Source organism: Myxocyprinus asiaticus, chromosome 11 (genome assembly GCF_019703515.2).
Source record: "Myxocyprinus asiaticus isolate MX2 ecotype Aquarium Trade chromosome 11, UBuf_Myxa_2, whole genome shotgun sequence".
NCBI classification, from domain to species: Eukaryota; Metazoa; Chordata; class Actinopteri; order Cypriniformes; family Catostomidae; genus Myxocyprinus; species Myxocyprinus asiaticus.
In genome coordinates this window covers 5,317,395-5,331,160 of record NC_059354.1, presented here as the reverse complement: position 1 = coordinate 5,331,160, position 13,766 = coordinate 5,317,395, and the positions used below count along the sequence as shown (strand labels likewise).

The following is a 13,766-nucleotide window of genomic DNA, read 5'->3' as shown; positions in this document are numbered from 1 at the left end:
GCAAGAATTGGCAAAACAAAGGCAGTTTTAATCTAGCTAAAGAACATCTAGAACTCCAAAGAGCTGACACCACAAACCAAGGTCAGACTCTTCTACACCAATGTTAGGTCAGTTCTGCTAAATGGAGCAGAGACCTGGAGAAAAACAGCCACCATCAACAAAGTCCAGATCTTCATCAACACCTGCCTGAGAAGAATCCTTCAAACACCATCAGCATCATCAGCTTCTGACAAAAGATAAACCAGCTTTCAGCCCACAGTGATATCATGAAGAGATGTTGGAGATGGATTGGTCATACCCTCTGCAAGCCCAAAATAAACAGCACTAGATAAACCTTCACCTGGAATCCTCGAGGAAAAAAGAAAAGAGAAAGAGCATTTCTGGATGGGGGTTTCCTGACAAGAGCCTTTTGGACCACAGGAACAGTTTTAACCATAGTCGGTTGTTTGGCTGTAGCCAGCTCTCACAGGTTCTGTGGTGGCTATGAGAGGAACCTCTGGGGCAACCTTTACAACAGTGGGTTTTAGGGCTGCATCCAGCTCTGAAATGGCCATGAGAAAATCCTCTGAGACAGCAATGATTTTGCAGACAACCCTACACTCCCATACCAAACAAAAGAAGCCGGAGAAGACAAACAAGTGGCAAACTCCTTGTCTCAACTCTAAACTAAACTAAAGACAACACATTCACAGAGGAAAGACCAAGATCTTCAAAGTCAATATGACCAGTAGAGACCCAATAACTTTGGCCAGAGTTGCAGTAAAAGAGGTGGAAGCCTTCACCTACCTGGGCAGCGTTATTGACAATCAGGGTGACATAGACACAGCAATAAAGCAATAATCGACAAAACAATGGCAGTATTCATCCAGTTGAATAACTTCTAAAACTCTTAAGATCTGGCACCACAAACCAAGGTCAGGCTCTTCAAAACCAGAGTTAAATTAGTTCTGCTATATGGAGCATAAATGTGGAGAAAAAAAAAAAAAACAACCACTATCAACCAAGTCCAGATCTTAATCACTCTTCAAAACCAGTGTTAAATTAGTTCTGCTATATGGAGCATAAATGTGGAGAAAAAAAACAACCACTATCAACCAAGTCCAGATCTTCATCAACACCTGCCTGAGAAGTTGATAGTTATAAATATTATTTTAGAGGAAGGTAAGAAAACAAACTATTTACAAAAGTACATTATTTACACATCCCTTAGCAAGTAATACTTCTAGACGCAAATATTCCTGCTTCAAGCCATGGCACAAGATGCTACCACAGCTTGCCAGCCTTGCAAGATGCTAAGGCCTACGTGGAGGGATAGAGAGGCCACTCAGGTCAGCCGGCCAGACACAAAGCTGACTGAAGAGAGAAAACAACACTCCCGGGGTGGTCGTGACAGGGAGCTCTTTTCTCCATGTATTATTTGGTGACCTGAAACAAAAACAGAAATCAAGTTTATTGTTGAATAAACTATACCATGATGCAAATGCACACACAAAATATTTAAACAAATGCAGGGGAAAAAATGAGGCAATACACTTTAAAAGAATTAGAAATTTTACAATTTAGGAAAACAAACACTCTTCAGAAGGTATAAACATACAACATGACATCTGTGTAGTGTATGTAGAGTGACAATATGACAGTTGTCTTTTTATTTATTTATTTATTTATCTTTTTTTTTATTATCTTGTACATCCTTATTGGTCAATGGACCAAATTTATTTTTTCAATAATTTTAGTTAATAGGTTCAGTACCTTAAACCAATCGTGGAAAATAATCTTCCCCCAGATAAGGCTGCCACTTTGGTTTACATTGAAGGCACCAATGAATCAAATGGCAGAATTATGTTCAGAAAGATGGGAGAGATGTTTTATAATTACCTTACAAATGTTTATTTGCACATCCCCACAAGCAAAACCCCAAGACACAAATATTCTTGCCTCAAGCCAAGGCTTCACTACCACAGCTCGCCCTCATTTCAGCCTGCCAGACACAGACCTGACTGAAGAGAGAAAAATCCACTCCCCTGGTGACCATGACAGGGAGCTCTTTTCTCCTGTTCTTCACATCTTATGTGGTGACCTGAAACAAAAACAGAAATCAGGTTTTTTGTTGACTTGATGTCTTTGCAGTGTATGTTAAGTGACAATATGACAGTTGTCAGTTTTTGGCCCAAACATGTATCTTCAAAATTATTTTTATTTGATTGGTTCAGTACCTTAAACCAATTATGGATCTCAACGCTGTGCGTTACAGGGAAGACATCCTCCTCTCTCATGTGATACCCTTCCTGCAGGCTTATCCTGACATGACCCTTCAGCATGACAATGCCACCAGCCATACTGCTCGTTCTGTGTGTGATTTCCTGCAAGACAGAAATGTCAGTGTTCTGCCATGGCCAGCGAAGAGCCCGGATCTTAATCCCATTGAGCACGTCTGGGATCTGTTGGATCGGAGGGTGAGGGCTAGGGCCATTCCCCCCAGACGAATGCGCTACTTTGGTTTACGCTGCAGGCACCGCTGAATCAAATGGCAGATTTCTGTACAGAAAGATGGGAGAGATGTTCATACCTGCTCTGTTTGTATCTTTGTTCTATTTAGCATGACAAATACAATGGGACTTTACTGTTATGATGAAGATCTCACCCTTTGACAAGCCAGCTTTGGACCAACGATGCAAATTGATCAGGTCCAGGTCTAGACTGTCTAGGTAATCTCTGCACACCATTGCACAGGGCCGTAGCTAGTGGGGTGAAAGGTGGTAATGATTCTAGGGGCCCTAAGGTACAGAGGGCCCCACAACAAATTCTAAACTGTATTTTTTTAATAGGAAAGGGGCCCAGAGCAATATATGTCAGGGGGCCCAGATTACCTTGCTATGGCCCTGACTCCTAGTGACCATACTGTGGCTGGCTTGGCATGGTACTTGCCCTTTCTCTCATACTCCAGGGGGCAGTAATCTTCTGTGCCTGGAGGTAAAAGATTTTGTCAGATTTGTAAGTTTGCTGTACCACAGCATTTTTTATCCATTAGCATGCAAGAAATTATTGGGTGCTATTTGATTCACAACAGATGTTCCCAATTTATATTGCTTCAAAAGTGAAAAGCCTCTTTCTGAAAGTTATCATCCAGACCTCAATATACAGTATGGAGCCGTTCACACAGGACACGTTCTTGCATCCTATCTGCACTATTCAATTTTAATTTTTTTATTTATTTTGATCTATTTACATATCCATGTATTTGGAAGTTGTTTCGCATCTTGCACACACAATAAACGTCATGGTTTAAGACCATGTTTTAAAGTAAAATTAGTTCAAATTTTTTACTTTTTTAGTGAAAAACATGTCTGGAGACCCCTGCATTCTGTTTCATTCTGCTGCACTGCATCAAGCTATTTTTGATTACAAGAACATGTTCTGAGGGAACACCCCCAAACTACTCACTAGAGCTTGAGCCCCACTCAACAGCTTTGATGGATAATAATGTACATACCTATGAATGTCTTATAGGCCGATTTTCTAAGGACATCGGAACACCCAAAGTCAATCAGTTTGACTTCAAGGGTGTCCTTGTTCACCAGCAGATTCTCCAGCTTGATGTCACGGTGGAGCACATGACGGCAGCACATGATGGCAGCTTGTGATGACAACATGTGCTAACCCCTCGTTGATGCTGCCTCCATGGCGCTCTGCGAAGGCAAACAAGTCCTCGCAGGGCAAGGGACGCTCCATGACCATGATGTAGCGGTCGGTATGCTCCTTCCAGTCCAGCAGCTGGATAATCTCTGGAACCCTGGAGCCTTTATTGGCAAGGATTAGCAGAGCGACCTCCACTGGAAGAGGTCTGGGATGACACGGCTGGAAAAAAAGAGCATGTTTCTGATGGTTTGATGGAGATGGATTCCCATATAAGGATTTAGACCTGTCTGGGACAAACTGTTGTTTGAAAAATCATTTGTAGCTTGTGATTAATGATAATTTGAGATGCTCTAAATTAAAAACAGTGAGTGAGAGAAGAAAATATAGAGAGCACAGCCTACTTATAATGCTGATATATTCAACATCCTCCGTCTATGTGACATATTTTACTGCCACCTGAACAATAAAACAAAAAACTGATTTTTTTTAAAGAATTTTTTACAATTAACAGATATGCAGAGGTCATATCATTCCAATAATTAATATTGAAAAGGGAATTAAAATTCCAAGCATGAATTTATAAAAAAAAATGTTAAGCAAGTTCGGTCAATCTGATAGTTTAAGCAGGTCAAGTGCACTAAATAATGGATACACTAACAGGGCTTGTAGTGGATAGAGTGAGATATCCAAAAGGATGAAGATATGTCATGGGAAAAACAATTTGCTAGCTAGATATTCTAAGTAAAAGAGTGAAACCTTAAAGCCATCCTCCAAACGACTTCCTTCATAAACAGCTCCAAAGCCTCCTTCACCCAGCATTTCACAGATTTCATAATGGCAGGAGTGGATGTCTGTTAAAAAATAAATAAGTGTAGTTGATATAAAGTGTCAAGCACTGACAGCTATGTCCTGCAGGGTGACATGCTACATTTTATCTTAAACTATTTCAAACAACATTTTCTAATTCTTCTATATTTGCATATGCAGGTTTTATGAGCTTATATTAATTGAGAGACTGCATTGATTATTTGTACTTTTAAAAATGTATTTGTCACACCACTGGACTTTTTAGGAGAAAACTCAAAACAAATGTACCAGTTACAGTGCCTAAAATAAACACTTTCTCTTATACATAAAAGTAACCTAAAATATTGGTGTTGGAAAATAAAGTTCCTGTCCATATTATTTATCAACTACCCATAAACAAAATGCATATAAAAGTCAATTTACAGTACAAACCATCAAATTACTGATTTAAGACTGATTCATGACTAAGCAAGGACGGATTATGGATGTATGTGTGTGTGTGTTTTGTTTCATGTTGGGTTTAAGGGAACAAACTGACTTTCAGTTCTCCTGTCCAGCTGTCTCATCTGAGGTGACACAATGTCATCTGTCGGACTGTCTAGACACTCAACACTCCAGTCAGACACTGTACGGACCGGAGCTGGAAGGATGTCGACACCAGTCAGACACCGTATGGACCAGAGCTGGGAGGATGTTGACACTCCAGTCAGACACTGTACGGACCGGAGCTGGGAGGATGTCGACACTCTAGTCAGACACTGTATGGACCGGAGCTGGGAGGATGTCGACACTCCAGTCAGACACTGTACGGACTGGAGCTGGGAGGATGTCGACACTCCAGTCAGACACTGTACGGACCGGAGCTGGGAGGATGTCGACACTCCAGTCAGACACTGTACGGACCGGAGCTGGGGGGATGTCGACACTCCAGTCGGAGACTGTACGGACCACAGCTGGAAGGATGTCGACACCCAGTCGGAAACTGTACGGGCCGGAGCTGGGTGGTCATTGACACTCCATTTGGAGACTGTGCGGACCGGATCTGGAAGGATGTTGACACTCCAGTCGGAGACTGTAAGGACCAGAGCTGGGAGGATGTTGACACTCCAGTCATACACTATGGTCTGGAGTTTGGAGGACTTCCTGCACCTGCTGATGTTGTGTTTCTGCATTGAGGACTTCAGAATCTCTGTTAGGAGGTTCCTGATGATAATGGCTCTTTACAGTACAAGTGATGTGCTGTAGAGGATTCTGATCTAAAGAGGGGAATTTCAATCAAAAGCTTGTTTCAATCAAATAATAATAATAATAATAATAATAATTCTGGGAAAGTTTTTTTTTTTTTTTTTTACTGTAAATTATATTATGGTTCATACTGTATTTTATACTTACAAAATGCAATTTTACTATAAATGCACATTTATTGCCTTGCTAAATATAATATAGAATGTAAATTAGATTATACGGTAATTCATACTTTTTACTTCCCAAAACCTTTTATACAGTATTTTACACAGTTGCTAGCTTATATAATAGGCTACATGTATTGACCTGTTAAATGTATTATAATGTTTCATCATATATGGCAAAGTAAATTATAGTCAGAATTTTACTTTCTGATTTTTTTTTTTTTTTTTTTTTTTACATTGTAGCTGTAAATGATAAAGGGACTTTTTGATATAAAGAAAAACGAATCATATTCTCCCAACATGATCATGTATTTACCATCAGTACTGCTCACTGATGGTCCAGCAGCTGATTCAGGACCCTCGCCCACTGTCTCAGGTGTGTTGGTGGACATTTTCACAAGATGAGAAAAGTGTGAAGAGACCTGCCACTTCCAGAACCTCCTTTTCTTTTTGACTCCTTTTCCTCCTCACTCTTTTCTCTCACACCCCTTATATTTATCACCAACGGTAATCTCCATGTTAGTGGTGGATGTTGGAGGTGTACTTGGAAATTTTACACCTCATCGCCACCGGTTATCGCTTTCTCTCATGTATTTCGCTGTCCCATAATCGCTGTGTTTAACTCCAGGAACTACAAAACAAACAAATAGTTTGAGTCTCACGACTGTATAAACTCTAACTTGTGACAGAGAACTATTCAAATTCTCTCTGTCATGTCATAAATGCTCATAGATTCACAAATGTATTTATTTATTTATTATTATTTTTTTTTTATTTTTTTTTTTGGTAAATCTTCGTAAATCTTGTAAATAATTTAATTTCGTAACAAAATTCCATCAAATTGAATCGAGTTTTAACATAATAATAATAATAATAATAATACATTTAAAACACCAAACAAACAAAAAATAAATGTTAAGTTTAATGAATTTAATTCAGTTAAAAAATTGCACAATTCAGTTTATTGGAATTTTGTTATGAATTTGAAATGCGTAAATCTTAAAAATAAGCAAAAAAAAAAAAAACAAAAACAAAAAAAAGAGCTTTTCTCACAAACATAAAAACAATATATAATGTTGTCCCGAATGATATATAATAATAAAAACAAATTATTCACAAAAATAATAATAATAAAACAAGAAAATGATTTCGTTAAATTATGCCATTTATAAATTAAATAAATATAAAATGGGTAAGACTGAGTTATGGTCCTCACACGTTTGCATTTATTTAATATTGGATATATTCTTGCCCCTGTATATATGAAGTCAGCCTATCACATTCATTATTTAAACTGTCTAAAACTGTCTTTATTTGGTATTTATTTTTCTTGTGTGGTTCAAAATGAAAATTCAACAAATAGAAATTGTTGCCTATATGTGCTTTTCATTGACGGAAAAGAACGAATGAACCAAACCGGGAATGTGAGGAATAAAATTTAGTGGTTTATTCTGTTTTATTCTATGGAGGACAAAAGTGAAAGTCTTGCCTGATAAAATAAACAACATTTCGCGTCTGTAAATTACTTTTGCAAAATAACAGCTAATAGTCCTAAACGTTATTTTTATATTTTGGTGATTTATTCTGTGTCTTGCGCTTTTACACTCTTCAGGTGCTGATATAAAACAGACAGTGACACACAAAATATTTGAACACTTAAAATGTAGCCTATAAATGTCATGCCATTATATCACTCAAATGAAATATTTTCTTTGACATTGAGTGTCGTGATTAGTTGTAGGCTATCCATTTCCATTAATAGATCTATATTTGCTGCACAGTTGAATAAAGTTTCACCTCTGGAACTGCCAGTTGTTGAACCAAATTGATGTTTATAAAAGTATAAATGTTTTAAAAAGAATAACACTGAAACACTTTAAATGAATAAATGTGCTAATAACAATTAAAGGTACACTCAATAAACAAAAATGTCAAATTTTTACCTTTATGTAAACACAATATTTAACAACAAAATTAAAATAAAAGCATGTGTGTTTTACCTGTGGAAGTTCTGTAACTATAGCGACGCGTTCATAAGATACACTGTTAAAGATTTTCTTGTGAGAAAACAGTAAAGATCAGGCAGCAGGGTTGCCAGCAATTTACTGTAAAATTAATGGTATCTTGCTGTTGCTGAAATTTGGTTTGCTACTGTTTTTGCAAATACAGCATTAAGCTGTTATTTTACTACTTTTACAGTAAAATACTGACAAAGGGATTAGCAGTTAATTACTGTTTATTTGTACTTTTTCACAAGAGGTATATTTGCAGGATTTTATTGTAGACTACAGTACAAATATACTTACATGCTTCTGTATAAGATATTGAGTAATGGACTGCTAACAAAAAGGACTACAGTGTGTTTTTTACATTTCTAAACCTTGTGATTTAATAAATTATTCCTTAGTCTTGCTATAAAAAATATACATATAAAACATGATCAAAATCAGTGCCTCAGAAACCAAGTCAACTAAAATAATGATCTTGCAAAACATTTATACAAAATTAGAAGGAAATTGGTAAAACAAAGCCCAAAGCTGATTCAGGTAAATAAACTTACATTTCAGCCATATAAATAATAAATACATATAATAACAAATAATAACACAAAGATTGACTAAGTAAGTTAGTGAATAACTGAGAAAGTGGCTGAATGAATGACTAAAACAGTGTGTGTGAGTGTCTGTGTGAGAGAGTGTTAGTGTGAGTTTGAGTTTTTGTGTGTGTGTGCGTATGTGTGTGTGTGCACGTGTTTGTGTGTGAGTGTTTGTGTGAGTTTTGTGTTGAGTGTGTGTGAGTTTGTGTGTGTTGTGTGTGCGTGTGCGTGTGTGTGTGTGTGTGTGTGTGTGTGTGTGTGTGTGTGTGAGAAAGTGTTTTTGAGTGTTTGTGTGAGTTTGTGTGTGTTGAGTGAGTGTGTTTGTGTGTGAGTGTTGAGTGTGTGTGACTGACTGGGTTCACTGACTTATATAAAGTCCCACTCAAAGTCCATTCGTTTCTTTATTAGACCGGAGACACGAGGGTTGACTGATGTCAGGACTTTGCCTCGTCCAGCCTTGATGCCTCTCTCAGGATGTATCCCAATGAACCGCCTGAAAAACAAATGTGTGTTTATAATTAGTATGGAAAAAAAGTTTACTCACTGACATTATATAAATATAGCAAAGTCTATTCTTGTATCAAGAACATTGCCCTTTACTACATTAGGTGTAGGTAATGTTGCATTTTAGCATCTTTTTCGGAGTTACACATTGTCACTGGTAAATCAATATACAAACATGGTTCAGAGAAAGTGGTAGTTTGCTCTGCACTGATTAGTGTCAGGAGAGCGTTCTTAAAGGAATAGTTCACCCAAAAATAAAAATTCAATCATCATTTACTCACCTTAATGCCGTGCCAGATGTGTATGACTTTCTATCATCATCAGAACAACAAACGAAGATTTTTAGAAGGAAAGCACTCTGATGTGCTTACAATGCAAGAGAATGGGTGCTAAACTATGAAGTTCAAAAAACACATAAAAGCAGCAGAAAAGTATCCAAATGACTCCAGTGGTTTAATAAATGTCTTCTGAAGTGATATCATCAGTTTTAGTTGAGAACAGACCAAAATGTAACTCCTTATTCACAATCTTGCCATTGCCGCCTACAGGCATGATCGATTTCAAGCTTTATTACAATTCCTAGTGCCATCTAGTGGTTATGCGCATGCGTCAAGCACTAGGACGTTTAATCAAGCTTGAAATCATGATCGCCAAGGAGACTGCTGATGTCGATTTATAGTGAAAAAAGAGTTAAATTTTGGTCTGTTCTCACCCAAAACTGATGAGATCGCTTCAGAAGACATTTAATAAATCATTAAATCATGAGTCGTTAGAATTGCTTTTCTGCTGCTTTTGTGTTTTTTGAACTTCATAGTTTTGGCACCCATTCACTTGCACTGTATGCCCCTAAGAGCTTGGATTTCTTCTAAAAATCTTCATTTGTGTTCTGCTGAAGAAAAAAAGCCATATATGTTTGGGATGGTATCAAGGTGAGTAAATGATGAGAGAATTTTTTTTTTTGGGTGAACAATTGCTTTAACGAGCTCCAGCAATCAGATCTTTTGGGCAGTTGTACGTGACCAGTGAAATTAAACGGGAGCAACACAAGGTCCTCAAAATGCACACATCACATAGTAACAGCTGAAGGATGAAAGCATCTAAGCAGCTAACCTTTGAATGAATTCCAGAGTGCATGCAGCATCATCTTGGTACTGAAGATTGAAGATGTAGTAAGTAGAAAAGACAGCAGCAAGCCCAGACAGAAAAGCTGGCTGGATGCCTTCACAAATGATGTGCCCCTAAAAGCTGATCATCCAGTGGCGAATACAGCTTCCTGGTGTTTCACCTGAAACTTTACAAAGAAACCCCATGTCAGCACTGACATAAAAACATTTATTAATTTGCCATTGTCACATTGCAAATGAATGCAAGGGGGAAACAAATCCTTTTACCCAATCACAGATGAGCCCTGTTCTTTTAACATAAGAAATGCATTTTAATATGTTGATCATGGACTGGTTGGGACAGACATTGATGTCATATGTCATGTATATAGTGTGTATTGTGAAATTATGTTGCTGCAATTTTTAAGTATCTAACTCATGTCATTTTTTCCCCAATATTGTTAAGTCTTGTGAAGAAGCAGAAAACACTTTTGCTGAAATGCAGAAAAACTGACAATGAATTATCCTGTCTGAATAATCTATCACCAACTTGGACTGACATAATCAAAAATACAGCCAACATTAAAGAAACAATCATAACACTCTTACAGAAAAGATTTCCCCTGCAAACAGAGATATGAACAAATTAGAAAAAGCTTACCCAAATTTGCAAGCACAAGGGCACAGAAATTAACGTTTTGACTAACGTTGCAGGTTTTGGTAAATTACTGTAATTGATTAGTTAGCTAAACTAGCAAGATAATATTAGCAAACAAGCTGCCTGTCATTTCAGCACGCTACAGAGACAGCAATCAAACATTATTTATAGTCATATTTATTAGTTTTATATTTATTTTCACAACACACATCGTTTCAAAGCAGCTTTACAGAAAAGTATTCTGTAACAAAAAATGATGCTATTAAAGTCCTCATTGTGCGATTATACTGAACAACAAGATAAAAAAGCATGCCTTAAAAATGATAGTCTTAATGCTCCCAGTGAGCAAGCCAAAGAAAAAAAAGAAAAAAATTACCAGACGAAACTGCATGAAGAAAATGCCAATATTAGTTATCTATGTGTAGTAGAAGTCTTGTTTTATGCAAGCAAACTGAGTAGATGTTGGTGGGCCAGGTTTAAACTAAAGGGATTTTGTATGAACTTTAAGATTAATGATTAAGTGTCTGTGAATTCCATCCCAAATTGTGCACATAGATGCAGTGCCCTTTTATTTAGCTGATTAAGGCTTTAGTTGGTATTAATTTATCGTCTATGTATATTATAGGACAGTGTAGTCCATCCTATGACCAAGATTGCACTGCAAAGGGTGGTGCGAACTGCCAAACACATCATCGGAGGTGAGCTTCCCTCCCTCCAGGAAATATATACAAGGCGGTGTGTGAAAAAAGCTCGGAGGATCATTAGAGACTCCAGCCACCCGAGCCATGGGCTGTTCTCACTGCTACTATCAGGTAGGCGGTATCGCAGCATCAGGACCCGCACCAGCCGACTTCATGATAGTTTCTTCCCCCAAGCAATCAAACTTTTGAACTTTTGATCTCCCACGATCAAATACATCAGCACTGCACTTTATTACCCTTATATCTCACACCGGACTGTCATAAATTATATTATTATTATATTATATTCTCTCTTAACAACTTACTATCAACCGACAGCCTGAATGTCAATACAGTACAATACTGTACATTCTATATATATATATATATATATATATATATATATATATATATATATATATATATATATATATATATATACTTTTTTTTAATATATATTTTAATTTTTAATTTTTATTGAATAATGTGTATCTATATAGTAAAAAACAACAAAAAAAAACAAAAAAACAAAAACAGCGTATTGTATACTGTACAGTGTATGTTATTATTTGTATATTGTTGAGTGTAATTATGTGTATATCAGATGTTTAAATTGTGCTGTGTTAATTTGATGTTATTGTAAATTGGTATAAGTCTCATCACTGTCACGACTGCTATGTTGATCGGAACTGCACCCAAGAATTTCACACACCATTGCACTTGTGTATATGGCTGTGTGACAATAAAGTGATTTGATTTGATTTGATTTGAGATGATGCTGACGGAGGTCAGCGAGGTGTGCCTCGTAGTCAGGAAGCTTGGCGGTGCAGGTATTGGACATCCCAGGTCTTACTGTTAGAGATGGTAGCAGTTCATCCTCTGTGAAGTCCTGAAGACTGAAATGCAATCAGTGATCATCGAAGCGCCCCTCGCTGTCTGGCTGGCACAGGCTACAATTAGTAGTCATCACTCAGGAGTGGGACACCTGGCTGGACTGAAGCTGGATCTGGCAAACTCTGGTAACCTTGGGATATGTATCCTGATGTTGAATATAATGGCACTCTATATAATTCAAGCAAGTAAATATACCATCCATATGAAAGAAACAAGTTTGACGCGACAAACTCATCCAAGTCATTATATTCCTTTGAATTCCTCTTTAATTCGAATTTTCAAGCAGGAACAAACTTTTCTTTTTATAATAGCAACAATATATGGAACGATGTTCGAAAACTGTATTGCTCCATCACTTGCTTGTTACACAACTACCAAGCCTCTGACGTCTTAGTGACACATCATATTAAGTAACAGCAAGAACATAATAATAGTACACACATTCTTCTTAATTATAACAAATATAAATGCACTAAAATAATAATTTAACAGTACTTTAACATACTAATATTTACATTTTGTATAATGGCTCTTTCATTGAGACAGAAACAGAGAGAATAATATTAGCATTTGCTGTATTTTATTTCTCATAATATATAAATATAAAGTCTCAAATGTTGTTTGATCCATGAGAAAGTGCAGTGAGTTGGGTCATAAATTATACCAGCACAACAGTCTGTGTTGCTGTTGTTACTTTTCATGACTCATGTCAAAGACACAGAAACACATCTTAACACACAGCAAAGGTCTCTCTCTCTCTCTCTCTCTCTCTCTCTCTGTTTCAGTTTTAAAGTAGTGCTTTATTGGCATGACAATTATTTGAAGTATTGCCAACTGAGCTGCATACAAATAACAAAAAGCAAAACAAAGACTTAAGACATGCCAAAAATGTTTAAGGAAATGCAATATTGAAAGTAATTTTTGTATGTAGTATTTTCTTCACGCAATATGCTAATGAGAGGATGAAAATCGAACATCATTAGGCGGAACTTAAAGTGCTCTTGACAAGCCCTGCCTTCCAGATGTGTTAAATCACCCTCCGAAGGGCATTTTGAAAGGAGAACAATCATGATAATGTGCATGTGCATCAGAAGTGATCATCCCCAGGAGTTAAATTGGGGTTTCGGAGGTGGAGGAAACCTAAAATCAGGTGATGTCACTTGGTTTAGTGTTTACATTATGACAAAAAAAAAAAACAAAAAAAACTTAAGAATGATATCAAATGTATTTTATACATTTTATAAAAATCAGATGACAGCTGGGGCAAGTTGCCTTCTTGCACTAGGTTGGGGGGTCATCATCTAATAGAACATGCCAAACTTAAATATAATTATGTTAATTTAAAAGTAAATGCACATTGTTCCTAACGGGGGAAACAATCACCTTCTACACAACTACCAACTACTACTCAAGTTGCTGTTCTGAATTTGTAATGAAAACATTTGCATTTAATTATGAAAGAGTTTAAAATTCTTC

General features: G+C 36.9%; 1 pseudogene; it reads right to left on the bottom strand.

The window, feature by feature from the left end:
- Positions 1-428: 428 nt before the first annotated feature.
- Positions 429-5,618, bottom strand: LOC127447730 (serine/threonine-protein kinase pim-2-like; annotated as a pseudogene).
- Positions 5,619-13,766: the final 8,148 nt, after the last annotated feature.